The following is a 16,934-nucleotide window of genomic DNA, read 5'->3' as shown; positions in this document are numbered from 1 at the left end:
ACCCCAGAACTTCCAGGCGTCCTTGTACATGGGTTCTTCAAGCTCCTGGAAGGCACAGAGGAGGAGGAAGAGGAAGGGGAGGAGGAGGAAGAAGCCTCTTCCGAGAAAGCAGAGGTAGGAGATGGGGGGACCACCTGCTGCGGCTCAGGGGACTCAGAGGGGGAATGGGTGAGGGGACTGGAGGCAGCATGGCAGCACCAGGGACACCAAGGGCAGCTGCTTGGGGCAGAGGGAGGGAAGGAAAGAAACCCAGAGCAGGGCTGGGGCCCCAGGCGAGAGGTGTGAGGGGCAGGGAGCCAAGTGCAAGTGTGTGATCCGGACTTGAGGGCTGAGCCACGAGACACACCTTGGGGAAGAAGGACAGACAGACAGAGGAGAGAGGACATGGGGAAGGTGGCTGGTTCTCAGGCTGCTGGCTGCAGGGAGGCCTTGGGGGCTGGTCAGAGCACTGGGTGGAGTGAGCGGGCTCCGGAGGGTGGGGAGCTGCAGGGCTGGAGATTGTGGCTGGCAGCCAGGACAGCGTCCAGGGTCAGAGGGTGGTGATCCTCTCTGCTCGGAGGTGAGACACCGGTGGACGCCGCGGCTGGCCTGAGGCAGTGCTGGTCTGACTTCCGTCTGCGGGTGCGTCCCTCCGTCCCTCCCTCCTCCCTCCCCCCTCGCTCCCTTCTCCCTCCTGTCCTTCCCTCCTTTGCAATCCCTTTCTCCATCCTTCCTTCACTTCTCTCCTCTCTCTCTTTCTCTCTCTTCCTTCCAGCCCCATTTTTTCTTTCCCCAACTTCAGCAGAGGGAGTTTTTCACATGATCATTGCTGGCAATGAATGACTAATTGTAACTATTCAGCTGTTAGAAACAACACAAGCTAATCTGTAGGGTTAACACCGGAGGGTAACAGAGAAAGGGCGGTTATGGAGAAAAATTCGTGGTTTTTTTGGAAGAACTCACTTCCCTAATCTCTTCAAAACTGATCTTAGAATGTTGATGGCCAAGATTTACACTTCCCATTTATTTTGAACACAATAAAATACACGCAGCATAAACTGCCAGACATTTGAGTATTTATTTCCTGATTAATATTTAATAAAAAATTTAAAGCTGTTGAGGAGTGTAGCGATGCTAAGGCTCTGTTTGAGAGCGAGCGCTGAGAAATCGTGGAGAAATGTTAATTATACATGAGGGGAGGTGATCAATTAACAGTGAAACTGAGATGAAGCTTCATTGCCCTGAAGACAAAAATCAATGAGAGAGAAAAGAACACTTGGACACGGAGAAGCTACGAAGGTCCCCAGGACCAGGCCCGGCGGGGCTTCGGCGGCAGAGCCCGCCAGCCACGTGGGAGCTGGGGAAGCAGAGCCGGGAACCCACACGCGTGAAACAGTGTCACACCCGGTCACTGCCTGAGGGGCCCTCTCCGCCAGCGCTCCGAGGGAGAAGGCACCATGGGGCGCCACGTGCTGTGGGCCACAGACCATGGGTCTGCCGGCCATGGGGCTCTGGGTGGGCGCCCCCCGTCCCACGTGGGCGTTGTCGGGGCTGTCGCCATGTGTGCTTTCTGCCACGTGAAGCCGGTCACTACCATCTTTTTATTAGACTGGGGCAAAAGTGATTGCAGCTTTTGCTGTTGAAAGTAATGGCAAAAATCACACTCACGTTTGCAGCAACCTACTGATAACCTTTGGGGCACCGCTGGGTCAGAAACTGTGGGTTGGTTGTTGATGATCACGGCGGTGGCCCAGGGCTTATGCTGAGCCCGAGTCAAATGTGGGAGTGAGTCAGAGGAACGGGACACTGATCTCTGAGACAGCCTGGTTCCCGAGGGCAGGGCCCATCTGTGCCGCCCGGGCCCCGGCCTTGTTCCTGGCGTCTAACGCATGCCAGTGTGAAGCGGGAGCCTGGCCAGAGGCTGAGGGACAGGCGGATGAGGGACAGTCTGATCACCATGAGCCAGGCAGGGGAGAGGCAAGTCTGGAAGAGGAAGAGCTGACCAGGGCCCGGGAGGTGGTGGTGCTCAGCTTCCTGGTGCCCTGGGGCTGTGGCGGCTGATCTGTGTTGAGGACCGCTGCAGCCTTGAGGGCAACCATCCACCTCCCCTCTGTCTAGGTGGGAGGTCCCCACGCTCCTCTGGCACCTGAATGCAGGTGCCAGGCAATGACCTCTTCGTGCAGTGGTTCTGAGGGAGCCACACACAGTTGCAGGACTGAGCAGGAGCACAGCCCTGGAGGAGACTTTGCCTGGTGAGAGGAGAGGCCATGCTGAGATTTCGTATGGTCAGTGATAGCCAGCCCCTGGCGGCGGGCAGTGTGCCCTCTCTGTTCGGCATTTGCCGCAGCCTCGCCTGGTATCTTCTGTGCGTGCCGCGTCTTCTCACCCCATTCACACCTAGAGCCACTGTGCAGCGGATGTGGGCCGGCAGCTTGCAGACAGAGCCGCTGCCATCAATCTCCTCCCTGTAATAACCGCTCTGCCTGGCTCCCAGACACCACGCAAATCAATGGAACCTGGACTGAGATTTCTAATGAATAATGTAAGGGTTTAATAAATTTCCAGAGTGCAAACGGGGCTGGCACTAGTGGGTCTGATTGATTTCTCCTTGAGATGCAGGTCCGCACCCAGCATCCTCTGAGTTCCGCGAGGCGCTAGCGACTGGGGGCTGTAAGGCTCAGAGGCGCAGGCTCTGCTGGGACTTTGGAGTTGGGGCAAGGAGTAGGGCTCACAGCGGAGGAGGTGCCCATTGTGCTCAGGGCCCAGCTGGCAAAGCCGGGCACCTTAACAACCCAGCTGCAGAGAGGAGGTTCTGAGTAGATTGCCCTGTAGATAAAGGGGCAGGGTGGTAGCACAGCAGCCCTGGAAAGGACTGGGGCCCTCCGTGGGGAAAGCGAGCAGCAGGAGGAGGGGACCTTCTCCCTCCCATTTCATCATGGCCTCCTGACAACCTGGCAAGGCTGGATTTTGGTCCTTTTCACAGATAAGCCCCAAGGTTTGGAGACTTTAAATAACTGTCAAGGTCGAATGATGAGACTGTGAGCCAGGGTCTGTTGGCCCTGAAGCCTTAGTTCCTTGCTCAGCACGGCCCCAAGAGAAGGTTAACCTTGATGTGTAGGTGATGGGTGGACACGGGAGGAGGCTGTCGCTGACCAGGCCACAGATGTGGACACAGGGAGGCAGAGAAAAGGGGCCACTTAGGAGGGGTGGGTGCTTCTGGGCAGGCGTCAGCAGGTAGAGTGGGCTCTTGCTGGTGGTGTTGGACCCTGAGGGGCTTCTGGCACCCAGGACCCACATTTGGACCCTGAGGGGCTTCTGGCACCCAGGACCCACAGTTGGACCCTGAGGGGCTTCTGGCACCCAGGACCCACAGTTGGACCCTGAGGGGCTTCTGGCACAGAGACCCTCACACTCTAAGAAGGATTGCTGTTTCCTTGGTGAGCAGCTCCCTTTCATCTGTTAGCAGGAGCAGCGCCCTCCCACAGAGGGCTCGTCCGGTGACACGGAGGTGGGGTGCGCCTCCTCGGCCCCCACTGCCCCAGCTGGTGCTCCCGACACCCCAGCGGCAACCACAGTCACACGACCCAGGGCTGCTTTCAGCTCTTGACTGGCTGGATGTGGAGAAGATGAGGCAGGCCCGGCCCCAGGGTCACCCACATGGTGAATCCCATCTGACAGCTGCCTCTCAGAGGACACGAACTGACACAATGGCACCAAGAGGACAGGCGGGGACATGAAGACTGGGACCGTCTCACCCCGGCCAGCAGGTGCTGAGGTGTCAAATGTTTCACTGATAGTTCTTGTGTGGAGTAAACTCAGCGCCACAGAATCCCTGCTGGGATCTGGAGGTGTCCTGACGGCGGGCAGCGGTGTGATGGGGCTGCCGTGGTGGCACTGGACAAGAGAAGAGGGAAGGGAGCCACGAGCACATGGAGCTGACAGGTGGACCAGGCTGTCTGAGCACCAGCAGGAGCACACGAGGCTCAGGGGTGTGACCATCACCAGGTGTGTCTGGGAGCCAGCAGGCTCTTCACCAGCAGGGAGAGGCGGGAGTTTAAACTTTCTCAGTGCCGGTTTGTCTGAAGATTGTTTTAGATTCCTTAACTTTTTGGAGGATGTTTGCAGTAGATACAGAGTTTTTGTTGGCAGTTATCTCCTTTTAGCATTTAAAGATGTTATTTTTATCATATTCTGGTTTTAGCCATTTCTGTGGGAAAGTGACATTCCTGTGGTTGCTTCTATGAAGGTAACGTGTCTTTTTCTTCTGGGCCTTTTTTTCCCCAACATCTTCATGTTTCTGCGGTTTTACCATGATGTGCCTAGGTATACATTTCTTTTAATTATATTCTTTTTGGCTTGGGTATACAGATGGTTGCTTTTGTAAAATTCGTAGTGTACCTTCAAATGTTGCTCTTGCTCGATAGTCCTTCCCTCATGCCCTTCTGGAAATCCAATTACATTTGTGATAGACTTTTCCACCATGTTCTAGATGTTTCTTTTTTTCCCTGCATTTTTAATCCCTTTTTTTCTACGCTGTAATCTGAATATTTCCCATTGATGTGTTTTCCAATTCACTAACCCTTTCTTTTGCCGTATCTAATCTGCTTTTAAATCAGTTTACGAATTCTCAATTTTATTTCTTATATGTTTTTTTAGTTCTGGATTTTGAATTGATAATTTTTATAGATTCATCAGCATTCTGATGAATTTAATATTTTTCCACATTTTCTTGAGCATGATAATCACACTTAATTAAATTCTGGATCCCCTTTGAGTCTCCTCTCTTAGTTTTCTGTCATTTGGTCCTATTTCTTGGCATGCTTATAGTTTTTGATTGAAAGTACAAAATTTTTTGTAGAAAATTTTAAGTTCCCCAGATGAGATGATCATCTTCAGAGACAACATATATCTATGTTTGGCAGACAGATGAATATGGGGAAGATCCCACAGAACTAGGAAACTCTGAGGAAGTAAATGCAGAAATACCTCAAAACTAAGAAATCTGGGTGTATAGAGCAACCCTTCATTAAACTCCATCTTAGAAAAATACTGCATTTTATATTTCATATGGGACTTTGCCAACAAGGATATTTTGCTTAACAGACAAATAAAAATGTGAAGACTGCATCCAACCAGGTAAGGATATAACAAGCACCAAAGGACCATTGCAAGCTCTAATCCACGGTTTAATCTGCATGTCCTGTTCCGCTAATCAGCAATTGCTGCAGAGAGGGAGGGTTTATACCCATGGGCTCACTTCTGTGTGCACTGTTCTCTCCAGGACCATGGCCTCTGGAGTCCTGGCTGCCTCGTTTTTCTGTAGCACCTTCCAACCCCCCCCATTGTCATGCATCGTGTCCAGCTTCTATACATGGGCTGGTAAATCTGAAACCAGCTCTGCTATAGCCAGAAGGGAAAGGTCCCTCTTTGATTGGATTTCGAATTCATGTTTCCTGTATTGACTTGGTTGTTACTGACTCAAGAAATGGCTAAAACTATGATACTTCTTGTCCCTGAGGTCCCATTTATCTTCTTGCCAACTTCACCGTCTATGGCACAGAGCTTCCCAGGAATCTGGGATGGTGTCAAAGTAAGTTTTAGAATGGAGACCATCCAGAATATCAGCACCCCTGGGATTCATGCGATTGATCTATGCAGTTTAATAGAGAACTCTATTTGCTATGTCTGTATTTAGCAGCAAAGGCTTCCTGTCTATGGCACTTACTCCTTGATCTTAAATCTGTTCTTCTGCACACCCCTGCCTGCTCTACCCCAGGCACCACTGCCAATAGCTCAGTGTGTAGGTTCCACCTCCTCCGGGGCTCCGATTTTCCTCCTATAAAATGAGGAAGTGGGGTTTGGAAATTTGAGATGTACTTTTTCAACATACTAATTTTATCTTGGCTTATCCGTTGCAAACAGATCTATTTAAACAGTTTGTTGACTTGAAGCAGGTATTAGACCCAAGTAAGTGACGTCTTGAACTTCGTTGTTATCAGCTCACCCCAGGGCATGTGGCTTGCGCACGTGGCTTGCGCACGTGGCTTGCACACGTGGCATCCACCTTGAGTAGGATTGGCAATGGTATTACAATTTAATATTTATCAAACCAAAGTGTGTGTTTTAATTTTTATTGAGAACACAAAGGAATATCTCTCAGTCACTGTTAGTATTTGACTGTGGGATATTAGCATGCATGTCCCTGACATCCTTTGAAAAGTAATTATTTCACCTGTAGTTAGATTTTCTATAGATTTTCTATAGTGGAACCTGTTTGGGAGGAGAGTCTCTTACTTCTGCAGGTGACTGCATGCAGCTTACCAAACTGAGTTTCATCACACATCTCCCTGTTTAGACTCCATCAGTGGCTTCTCATGGTCTAGAATAAAATCTCGGTACCTTGGCCTGGTCTCCCTGGAAGCCTGTTCTCGTTGCTAAAGCTCCCTGCCTTTTTCCAGATCCTCAGCAAGCCGCTTTCTGCTCCAGGGCCTTGGCACAGGCGGTGCCCGGCCCCTCAGATGCCCCCTCTTTGCCCTTCTCGGAGTCAGCTGCTTTATTTCCTCCTCTGTCATTCTCCTTGTGACATCCTCCTCAAGGCGCTCTCTGGCCCCTGACAGAGAGAGGGTGCCCTGTCATTCCCTCTCCCACCATCCTGCTCTTTTCCTTTCTAGGATTTATCATAATCGTCATTATATAAGCCTGTGTATGAATAATTTTAAACCTGTTTTCAAATTTAATGTTGAATTGATACAAAAGAACATGTAGCATTGTGTGCAAGGAATAATTATAATGCAGAGCACGTCTGCGTAACCACCCCCAGACGAAGGCCTGGAGGGTGCTCCGAAGGCCCTCTGTGTGCAGCCGCTCCTCCCAGGAGTCTCCCTCTCCCCTCCCCTGGAGGTAACCGTCACCCTGAATCTCATGTGACTTTCTCGCGCATTTCTTTTTGTTTTACTACTTTATTTACAGTACCCCAAACCATGTATGTTTAGTTTTGCATGTTTTAAAACTTCATGTAGATGGAAACGCACTGAATATGTTCTTTGGCTTCCTGCTCTTCAACGTTGCATAATGTCCCTGAGATTCATCCATGTTAATGCATTTAGCGAGAATCAGTGCGTTTTCACCACCATGCTGTCACAGATAGCTTATTTCCTCTGCAGTTGGTGGACATTTACATGGTTGCCAAGTCTTTTGGTCTCACAAGCAACCCTGCTGACAATGCTCTCAAAGCTGGGAGTGGGTTTCTCCGATGCCAACGAGTTTCTGATGCTTGATTCCCTACAGGTGGCTTCCCACTGGCCTACAGCCCCCGTGAGGGCAGTCCCGATTTCTCCTGATCACTGCCGCTCTGTCCTTAGATCCATCATCTCACTCGGCTCTCAATGAATGAGTGACCAAATGAATGTGCTGATGACAAAATGAACCTCCCTGGTGATCTCATCTGCACTTTCCGTCACCAGCCCCTGCCCTGATGCTCCATGTGAGCTCTGCCTGACTTGCTTACTGGCCATCACTGCCCACACGTCCAGGGACCTCGCCCTCACCTTGGCTCAGATGTGAGTGGACCTGTCTGTCTGTTTCCCCTTTACCCTCAAGCTGCATCTTTCTAACACGGGTGCTGTTCTTGGGCCTTTTTCTTACCCCCTCGAGTACTTCAGATTGAACCCAGGTTGTGGGAATTCTAGTCTTTAACATCTCGGCCTCTGTCCCAGCCAGCCTCCTCTCTGCCGTCTCAGTCCAGTGAAAATCAACTTGGTGAGGAGTGGGATGTATCTTCATGGATTTCAACCCCAGGGCTTGGCCGTGCTTGCTTAGAGACGTGGGTGCAGCCTGGGACGGGGTGTGGCTGGGAGAGAGTCAGGAACCACACCCTCTGCATGCTGTGCTTCTCCCATGCACGGCTCAGCTGCTGTGTGCTCACCACCTTCCCAGGGACTTGGGCACTCCAGCCCATGTCAGCGTTAACCTCTGATGCTCAGCTCAGTGCCACCCACCAGGTACGCTGGCCTGTCCTCGGCGGCTTCAAGCTCCCACAGCGCCTGAACTCGCCCCGTTCTGATCCTTCATGAGCCAGAGTGTGTCCCCTAACTCCAGTGCCTCAGAGTGTGATCTTACATGGAAATTAGGGTCTTTTGATTTTGCTTTTTTATTTTTCAACTTTTATATATTTAGATGGTACTAGTACAGATTTCTTACATGTATAGCATGTACTGTGTTATGGTGAAGCCTGGGCTGTCAGTGCATTTATCACCTGAATACTGAACATTGCCCACAGCAGGTAGTTTTTCAACTCTCACCCCGCGCCCACCCTTAAAAAGAAGATTTTCATTTATTTATTTCTTTTTCTATGCACTCAACACCAAGGAGATTTTTAAAAAAATAATTTCAACTATTATGCAGCCATCAAAAATGATGAGTTCGTGTCCTTTGTAGGGACATGGATGAACCTGGAAACCATCATTCTCAGCAAACTGACACAAGAGCAGAAAATCAAACACCGCATGTTCTCACTCATAGGCGGGTGTTGAACAATGAGAATACACATGGACACAGGGAGGGGAGCATCACACACTGGGGTCTGTTGGGGGGAAATGGGGGAGGGATGGGGGGTGGGGAGTTGGGGAGAGATAGCATGGGGAGAAATGCCAGATATAGGTGAAGGGGAGGAAGGCAGCACATCACACTGCCATGTGCATACCTATGCAACAATCTTGCATGTTCTTCACATGTACCCCAAAACCTAAAATGCAATAAAAAAAATTTCAGCTTTTATTTTAGATTCGGGGGTTCGTGTGATGCTGAGGTTTGCAGTGTGAAAAGCCCCGTCACCCAGGTGGTGCGCACAGTAGTCCCCAGGAGGGCGCTTTCAGCCCTCGCCCCCGCCCTCTCTTGTCCCCCCAGCAGTTCCCATCTGTATGTCCACATGTACCCAATGCTCATAAGTGAGCACATGTGGTTTTGGGGTTTTGTCCTATTGTGAATTCACTTAGGATAATGGGCTTCTGCTGCGTCCATGTTGCTCAAAGGACATGATTCTGTTCCTTTTTATGGCTGTGTAGCTGTCCACATTTTCTTCATCCCATCCACTGTGGATGGACACCCAGGCTGGTTCACATGTTCACGATTATTGTTCGTAGTGCCGCGGTGAACATGGGTGTACATGTGCATTTTTGGTAGAATGATTTATTTTCTTTTTTAAATTTCTTATTGCTTACCTTATTTATTTATTTATTTATTTTGAGATGGAGCCTCACTCGGTCACCCAGTCTGGAGTGCAGTGGTGTGATCTCGGCTCACTGCAACCTCCACATCCTAGGTTCAAGCGATTCTCCTGTCTCAGCCTCCCAAATAACTGGGATTACAGGTGCCTGCCACCATGCCCCGTCTAATTTTTGTATTTTTAGTAGAGACAGGGTTTCACTATGTTGACCAGGCTGGTCTTGAACTCCTGATCTCAGGTGATCTGCCCACCTCGGCCTCCCAAAATGCTGGGATCACAGACAGGTAGTGAGCCGCTGCGCCGGGCCGAATTCTTTGTTTTCTTTTGGATGTATACCCAGTCATGGGGTGGCTAGGTCGAGTGGTAGTTCTGTTTTAAATTCTTTGAGAAATCTCCAAACTGCTTTCCACAGTGGCTGAGCTAATTTACATTCCCACGAACAGTGCAGAAGTGTTTCCTTTTCTCTGCAGCCTGGCCCGCATCTGTTATTTTTTGACTTTTTAAATGACAGTTGTTCTGACTGGTGTGACATGGTACCCTGCTGTGGCTTTGTTTCGCATTTCTCTGATGATTAATAATGTTGATCATTTCTTCATGTTTGCTGGTCATTTTCACATCTTCTTTGGGGAAGTATCTGTTTGTGACCCTTGCCCGTGTTTTAATTGGTTAATTTTTTTTTCTTATTGAATTGTTTAAGTTCCTTGTAAATTCTGGATATCAGACTTTTGTCAGTGCATAGTTTGCAATATTTTCTTCTATTCTGTAGGCTGTCTGTTGACTCTGTTGGCAATTTCCTTCACTGTGCAAAACCTCCTGAGTGTCAGTGTCCCACCTGTTAATTATTTTGTTGCAATTACTTTTGGGAACTCAGTCATGAAATCTTTGCCAAAGATGATGCTGAGGTGGGTATTTTCTAGGTTTTCTTCTAGAATTGTAATAGTTTGAGGTCTGACATTTAAATCTTTAATCTCCCTTGAGTTGATTTTTGTGTATGATGGGAGGTGGAGGTTCATTTTTACTCTTCTGCACATGGCTGGCCAGTTACATGCAATGAATGAAAATGTTCACGTGCTGTTGGACTTTGCTAGTATTCTGTTGAGGATTTTTGTGTCTATTCATCTGGGATACTGGCCTGTAGTTCTCTTTTTTTCATTGTGTCTTTGCCAGGTTTTGGTATGAGGGTGAGACTGGCTTCACAGAATGAGTTAGGGAGGAGTCCCTTGCCCTCAAATTTTGGGAAAAGCTTCAGTAGAATTGGTACCAGCTCAGCTGGGCATGGTGGTATGCATGTGTAATCCCAGCACTTTGGAAGGTTGAGGCTGGCATATTGCTTCAGCCAAGGAATTCAAGACCAGCCTGGGCAACACGGCAAAAATTCATCTCCACAAAAAATACAGAAATTAGCCAGGTGTAGTGGGGGCTCCTGCAGTCCCAGCTACTGGGGAGACTGAGGTGGGAGGAATGCTAGAGCCTGGGAAGCGGGGGTTGCAGTGGGCAGAGACCGTGTCACTGCACTCCAGCCTGGGCAACAGAGTAAGACCTTGTCTCCCAAGCAAGCAAAAAACCCCCACGAAACAAAGCAGAATTGCTACCAGCTGTTCTTCATAAATCTGAATTCAGCCGTGAGCCCATGTAGTCCAGGGTTTTTCTTGTTTTTTCTTTTTTTGGTGGGTGGGTTTTTTATTGCTGATTAAATTTCAAACCTTGATGTAGGCCTGTTCAGGATTGCAATTTCTTCCCCATTCGATCTTGGGACCTGTGTGTCTCCAGGAATTTGTGCGTTTCCTTTATATTTCTGGTTTATGTGCATAGCTCTATCGTAACTGTCTCAGGTTTTTGCATTTCTGTGGGATCCGCTGTCATGTCATTTCTGGTTGTATATGTTTGGATCTTTTCCTCTTTTTCTTGTTGATCTTGCCGGCATGCTATTGATCTGCTTTATCTGTTCCGATAACCAAGTTTTGGTTTTGTTGATTACTTGTGCAGATTTTCGGGTCCCACTTTTGTTCGGTTCTGCTCTGGTTTTACTGACCTCTTTCCTTCTAGCTTTGGGGTGAGTGTTTTGTTTTTCTAGTCCCCGTAGGTATGAGGTGAGACTTAGAGATCTTTTTAACTCTCTGATGTAGGCATTTAGTGCTAGAAACTTTCCTCCGAATACTGCTTTCTCTGCATCCCAGAGATTTCGGTATGTTGTACCTGTTTCATTTAGGAAATACAGCCTTTAAAAATATAACTAAAATTAGGCTGGGCACGGCAGCTCACGCCTGTAATCCCAGCACTCTGGGAGGCTGAGGCAGGCGGATCACAAGGTCAAGAGATCAAGACCATCCTGGCCAACATGGTGAAACCTCGTCTCTACCAAAAAGTACAAAAAACTAGCTGGGTGTGGTGGTGCACGCCTGTAGTCCCAGCTACTCTGGAGGCTGAGGCAGGAGAATTGCTTGAACCTGGGAGGTGGAGGTTGCATCGAGCTGAGATTGTGCCACAGCCCTCCAGCCTGGTACCTGGTGACAGAGTGAGACTCTGTCTCAAAAAAAAAAAATTAAAATTAAATAAAGTCATTAGGGTGTTCTCATAAGAAGAGAGATGAAGACACAGACATGTGTAGGGGAACACACACGTGGAGACACAGGAAGAAGGCCGTCATCCGCAAGCCAGAGAGGCCTCAGAAGGAACCAGCCTTGCGGACGTCTTGATCTTGGATTCCCATCCTCTAGAACTCTGTGGAAATAAGTGTCTGTGGTTTAAGCCCCCCCCGCCGGTGGACATTGTTATGGCAGCCTGCAGGCTCACGGTGCCCCTGAGCAGTGGGGTTGTGTCTTGGAGGCTTTGTGCCCAACACACGTGGACACCTTAGAGCTGTGCCAGATGAGGGAAGGAGGAGGAGGGAGTGCTCACAGCCTTGGACGTCTCATCCATTCCAAGGCTGCCTAGGGGAGGCACTGCCTGTCCTCCCCGTGGCTTCAGCCCCTGCGGAGGACACAGGTGGGCACCGGGTCCTTGCAGGGAGGGCCTTCTCTCTAAGGCACCACAGAGCCCACTCCCTGTCCGGTGACCCTGCTCTCTCTGCGTGATGGTTGTAGGGAGACTCGGGGAGCTTCCTGAGAGGCTGAAGGACACTTTAGAGATGTCAGCAGGGGGGACGCACTCCCTCTTAACCCACAGAATCAGGAGGGGAGGCAGGAGGAGTGACCATTCCTCTGTGGTCACATCTAGCATCTGCCACATACAGCGTCTTTTCTCGGACAAGCCTGTTCTCTCCCAGCCTCAGTTTCCTCTCAGCAAAATGTTCGTGACCCATGTCTCTCCCCTAAAACCTCCAACAGTCACGAAAATGCTTTGTCAGCTCTGGTGTTATCCACAAATGTGACGGGTGGTGGAGGGTTTGTAGTGCGGGCTGGTTCTTGTGCTGGTGTTGAAGGTGAAGCCTGGAGCGGGCAGGGCTGCCAGATGCAGATGGTGTGTGTGTATGTGTGTGCGTGCGTGTGAGTGCGTGTGCATGTGTGTGTGCGTGAGTGTGTGTGAATGCGTGTGCATGCATGTTTTTACCCGTGAGTGCACATGAATGGGTGTGTGTGAGTGTGTGTGGGTGCGTGTGAGTGCGTGTGCATGTGTGTGAATGCGTGTGCATGAATGTTTTTACCCGTGAGTGCATGTGAATAGGTGTGTGTGTGTGCGTGTGAGTGGGTGTGAGGGGGTGTGCATGTGTGTGTGAGTGTGTGTGCGTGTGTGTGCATGTTTTTACCCGTGAGTGCATGTGAATGGGTGTGTGTGAGTGCGTGTGCGTGTGTGTGCGCGTGTGTGAGTGCGTGTGCGTGTGTGTGAGTGCGTATGCGTGTGTCAGTGTGTGTGCGTGTGTGTGTGCATGTGTGTGTGTGTGTGTGTCAGCACAGAAGCCCTCGGTGGCTGGTGCTTCCCGCCCACCCACCAGGCCAGGCTGACTGCAAAGCATTCTCTGTTGAGCTCATGAAAACACGCTGTGACCACCCCAGAGATGCGACAGGGTCGGAGACACTGTGTCCTCAGTGCGTGTCTTTGAGTGACTCCGAGGCTCTGCTGGGCTCAGGGAAAATGTTTGGTGAAGGCCCAGACAGGAAACACATTCAGCTTTGCAGGCCGCGCAGTCTCTGTCGAAAATACTCAACGCTACTCTTTCAACGGGGAGATAGCCAGACAGTATGCAAATGATGAGCGTTGCTGTGTTCTGATAAAACTTTATTTATAAAAGCTGGCAGACTTTGCTCACTGGTTGTAGTTTGCAGATTCCTGCTCTAGGCCAACCTGTTCCTTCTACCGAAGAAAACAGTGAGGCCTGGGGTGGGGAGACTCCCCTGCTGGTGCCCCGGGCCCTTCCCAGAGCACCGCGCAGCTGAGCTCCCGACGCCAGCTCCCCTTGCCAGGGTGTTCTTCTGCGCAGTCTCTCAACACTGGTTGAATTTCCTGGGTGAAATTTAACTATCATTTGTCCTTAACAGATGACAGGCTCTTTGATGTAAATTGAGTTATCCATTTCCCATGACAAACATATGGAGAATTATTTTTGTCTCCATTTGAAATAGGAAGAACTGAGCCCCACAGAATTACCTTCTAGGATGAAATCTGCCCAGTTTTAGATTCTGCGCACCGACAAGAGAATAGCTAGAAGAGGGACATCGCTCACCTCCAGAAGGAAGGCTGACGGGCCCCCAACCTGACCCCCACTCAGGGTTTGCCCCAGCTGGCTGACAGAAATCCTTGTATTTCAGGACGTCTCACCCCGCCCTGCCACCAAGGAGGGCCTGACAGGCCTAGTGTCAGTAGCTGGTGACTCTCATCTGTTGCCTCCTGGGAAGGGGTGACAGGGGCTCCCTGTGTTGCTGGCCTGGGTGCCCCGTGGGGATATGATCCTGCTCTGGGGCTGCATTCCTGCACAGGTGTCCTGACTCCCCCAAGGATGTGGGTGCAGTGTGCACCTGTGTGTGCACATGGGTCCTCGTATGAGTCCCCGCGTGGGTCCCCACATGGGTCCTCGCATGGGCAGGAGCCTTGGGTGCCTGCCTCTGGGCCTCTCCTCCCTCGCCCACCCACCTTTGTGCTCCCAGCTGCAGTGCCAAGCTTCAGAGCCTTCATCTTGCTGTGATGCCGGCAGGGCGGGATTTCCACACGCCCCTTGAGCTTGGTCTTGACACTCGGCTTCCTCTGGGCCACAGCTCTGCTCAGGCGCCCTCCATGCTCCTGGGAGCAGCCTGCCAGTGCCACCCTTCCTTAACTGGTGCCCAACTTCTGAAAATGTTTTGATCACATACACCATCTGAAACATTAGCCATACTGGGCTTCCACAGTGCGAGGACTGTGGTCAGGGGTCCCCACTTGGGGGCCCAAGTCTCTCCAGATGGTGATTATTAGAAAGCCCCTTAGGAGGAGAACTGCATCTGACTTTACCAAGTGTTAAACTAAGAAAGCGAACGTGTTCAGCAAACCGCCTGTGTGGTCCCACTTGGTCCCGGGACAGGGAGAGGCGTGCAGGAGGTGCCCACCGGGTTCTGCCCGTCCGGTCTGTGCAGAAACAGCCACTTTAAAATGTTTTGAGTGCAGATAGCTTGTTTCCACCCGAGAAGGTGTGGAATGCTCTTATTTCCTCTTTCCGTTGTCATTCAGACCTCAGATGAAGTATTCTTTTTTTTTCAGATTTTATCTGACTCTCCGTTTTTTTGTTTGTTGGTTTGTTTGTTTTTTTGAGACGAAGTCTTGCTCTGTCTCCCAGACTGGAGTGCAGTTATGCAATCCTGGTTCACAGCAATCTCCACCTCCCGGATTCAAGCAATTCTCCTGCCTCAGCCTCCTGAGTAGCTGGGATTACAGGCGTGTGCTACCACGCCTGGCTAATTTTTGTATGTTTAGCAGAGATGGGGTTTCACCTTGTTGGCCAGGCTGCTCTCAAACGCAGTACCTCAGGTGATCCACTCGCCTCGGCCTCCCAGAGTGCAGGGATTCCAGGTGTGAGCCACCTCGCCCGGCCCCGGACTCTTTTCTGCAATAGCCAGGCAGCACTGTCTCATCACCCCTTTCAGTCTCTGACACTGATATGTCTGTTCCTCTCTCTCTCCCTCTCCTGCTCCGTTGACTGTAACCTTCACGGAGCGAGGGACTTTGCATTTTTTGTTCATCTGGGTCTCCAGTGTTTGTAGTGACTCTTACAACATCACGGGCACCCAACACACACACTGGTGGGTAAATCAACAAATGGCAGATTAGGCCTGTCTCTTCTCACAGTGGCTCAGGTTCAGGTCTTGGGTGAGGCCATGGTCAGCTACATCCCCACAGCTCCTTTTAGCTCCAGTCCTAATTGCAAATATTTTATCACAATTCTTTCTGCTCCCAATGCTCTTAGGAATGGAGGTTCCAGTGGTCACTGAAGCAGCATCTCTCGTCAGTGCAGTGGTTCTGCTGTTTGCTTGGAGAGATTTGTGAATTATTTGGTGCTTTGAGGTGAGAGGGATGGACGGGGAAAGAGGGGAGCCTCGCCCGCATGCAGGAGCCATTGAACTTCACGGTAACTTGTGAAATTATTAAGTTATAAGATTAAATGTCACCAACCCAAATGCCCATTGATGATAGACTGGACAGGGAAAATGTGGCACATATACACCATGGAATATTATGCAGCCATCAAAAACGATGAGTTCGTGTCCTTTGTAGGGACATGGATGAACCTGGAAACCACCATTCTCAGCAAACTGACACAAGAACAGAAAATCAAACACCGCATGTTCTCACTCATAGGCGGGTGTTGAACAATGAGAACACATGGACACAGGGAGGGGAGCACCATACACTGAGGTCTGTCGGGGGGTAACTAGGGGAGGGACAGCAGGGGGTGGGGAGTTGGGGAGAGATGGCATGGGGTGAAATGCCAGATATAGGTGATGGGGAGGAAGGCAGCACATCACGCTGCCATGTGTGTACCTATGCAACAATCTTGCATGTTCTTCACATGTACCCCAAAACCTAAAATACAATTAGGTTTGCATTTAAAAAAAGGTTTGCATTTAATCTTTAAAAAAAAGATTAAATGTCTCCTGGAATGGAGACAGGTCACGTATTTGCGATTCACTCTCCAGAGGGGACCAGCGAAGAGGGTGTTGTTGAAGGCTGCCTCAGCCTCACGGGCTCCACAGCCAGCAACCCAGTCACGCGTGTGACAGATATTGCCAACAAACTGACGACTGCACCGAACCTTCAGTGAATTCCCACTCCATTCAAGATGTATGTGGATGCTGGGGTGCAGTAATGGACAAACCACAGACAGTTAATGAGAATTTAGAGGTTGAACAACAGATTATTTTATTAATTAAAGAATAAACAATGTAACCCATGTATGCACGAATATTAAGAAAACATGGCGCCCATCTTGTTTTCCTCTCTTTTACTGCGGACGCCTTCTGGGGGGCAGTGTGTCTCTGTCCTGGGTCTCCCACATACTGGCCACGTGCCTCTAGCTAATTAGTTAATCCAGTTCTATTTCACCACCTGCAGAACGGTGCCTGCTCATGCGCTTTGCAGCATCCTTGTGAGAAGTTAAATAATAATCCATGTAAAACCCATATACAATGCTTGGTCTACAGAAGAGTGAATTTTAAAACTATTGAGTTGTTTGTCTTACTTTATTCATGAATTTACCTCCCCGATTGTGGGGAAATAGTTTTCCACCAGCCAGCATTTTATGTTTGAAACGTCAGAAGCCCTCCAAAGA

This window comes from Sapajus apella, unplaced genomic scaffold, assembly GCF_009761245.1.
Source record: "Sapajus apella isolate SASKATOON/1434 unplaced genomic scaffold, GSC_monkey_1.0 scaffold10, whole genome shotgun sequence".
Lineage (NCBI taxonomy): Eukaryota > Metazoa > Chordata > Mammalia > Primates > Cebidae > Sapajus > Sapajus apella.
Note: the sequence above shows the minus strand (reverse complement) of the source record.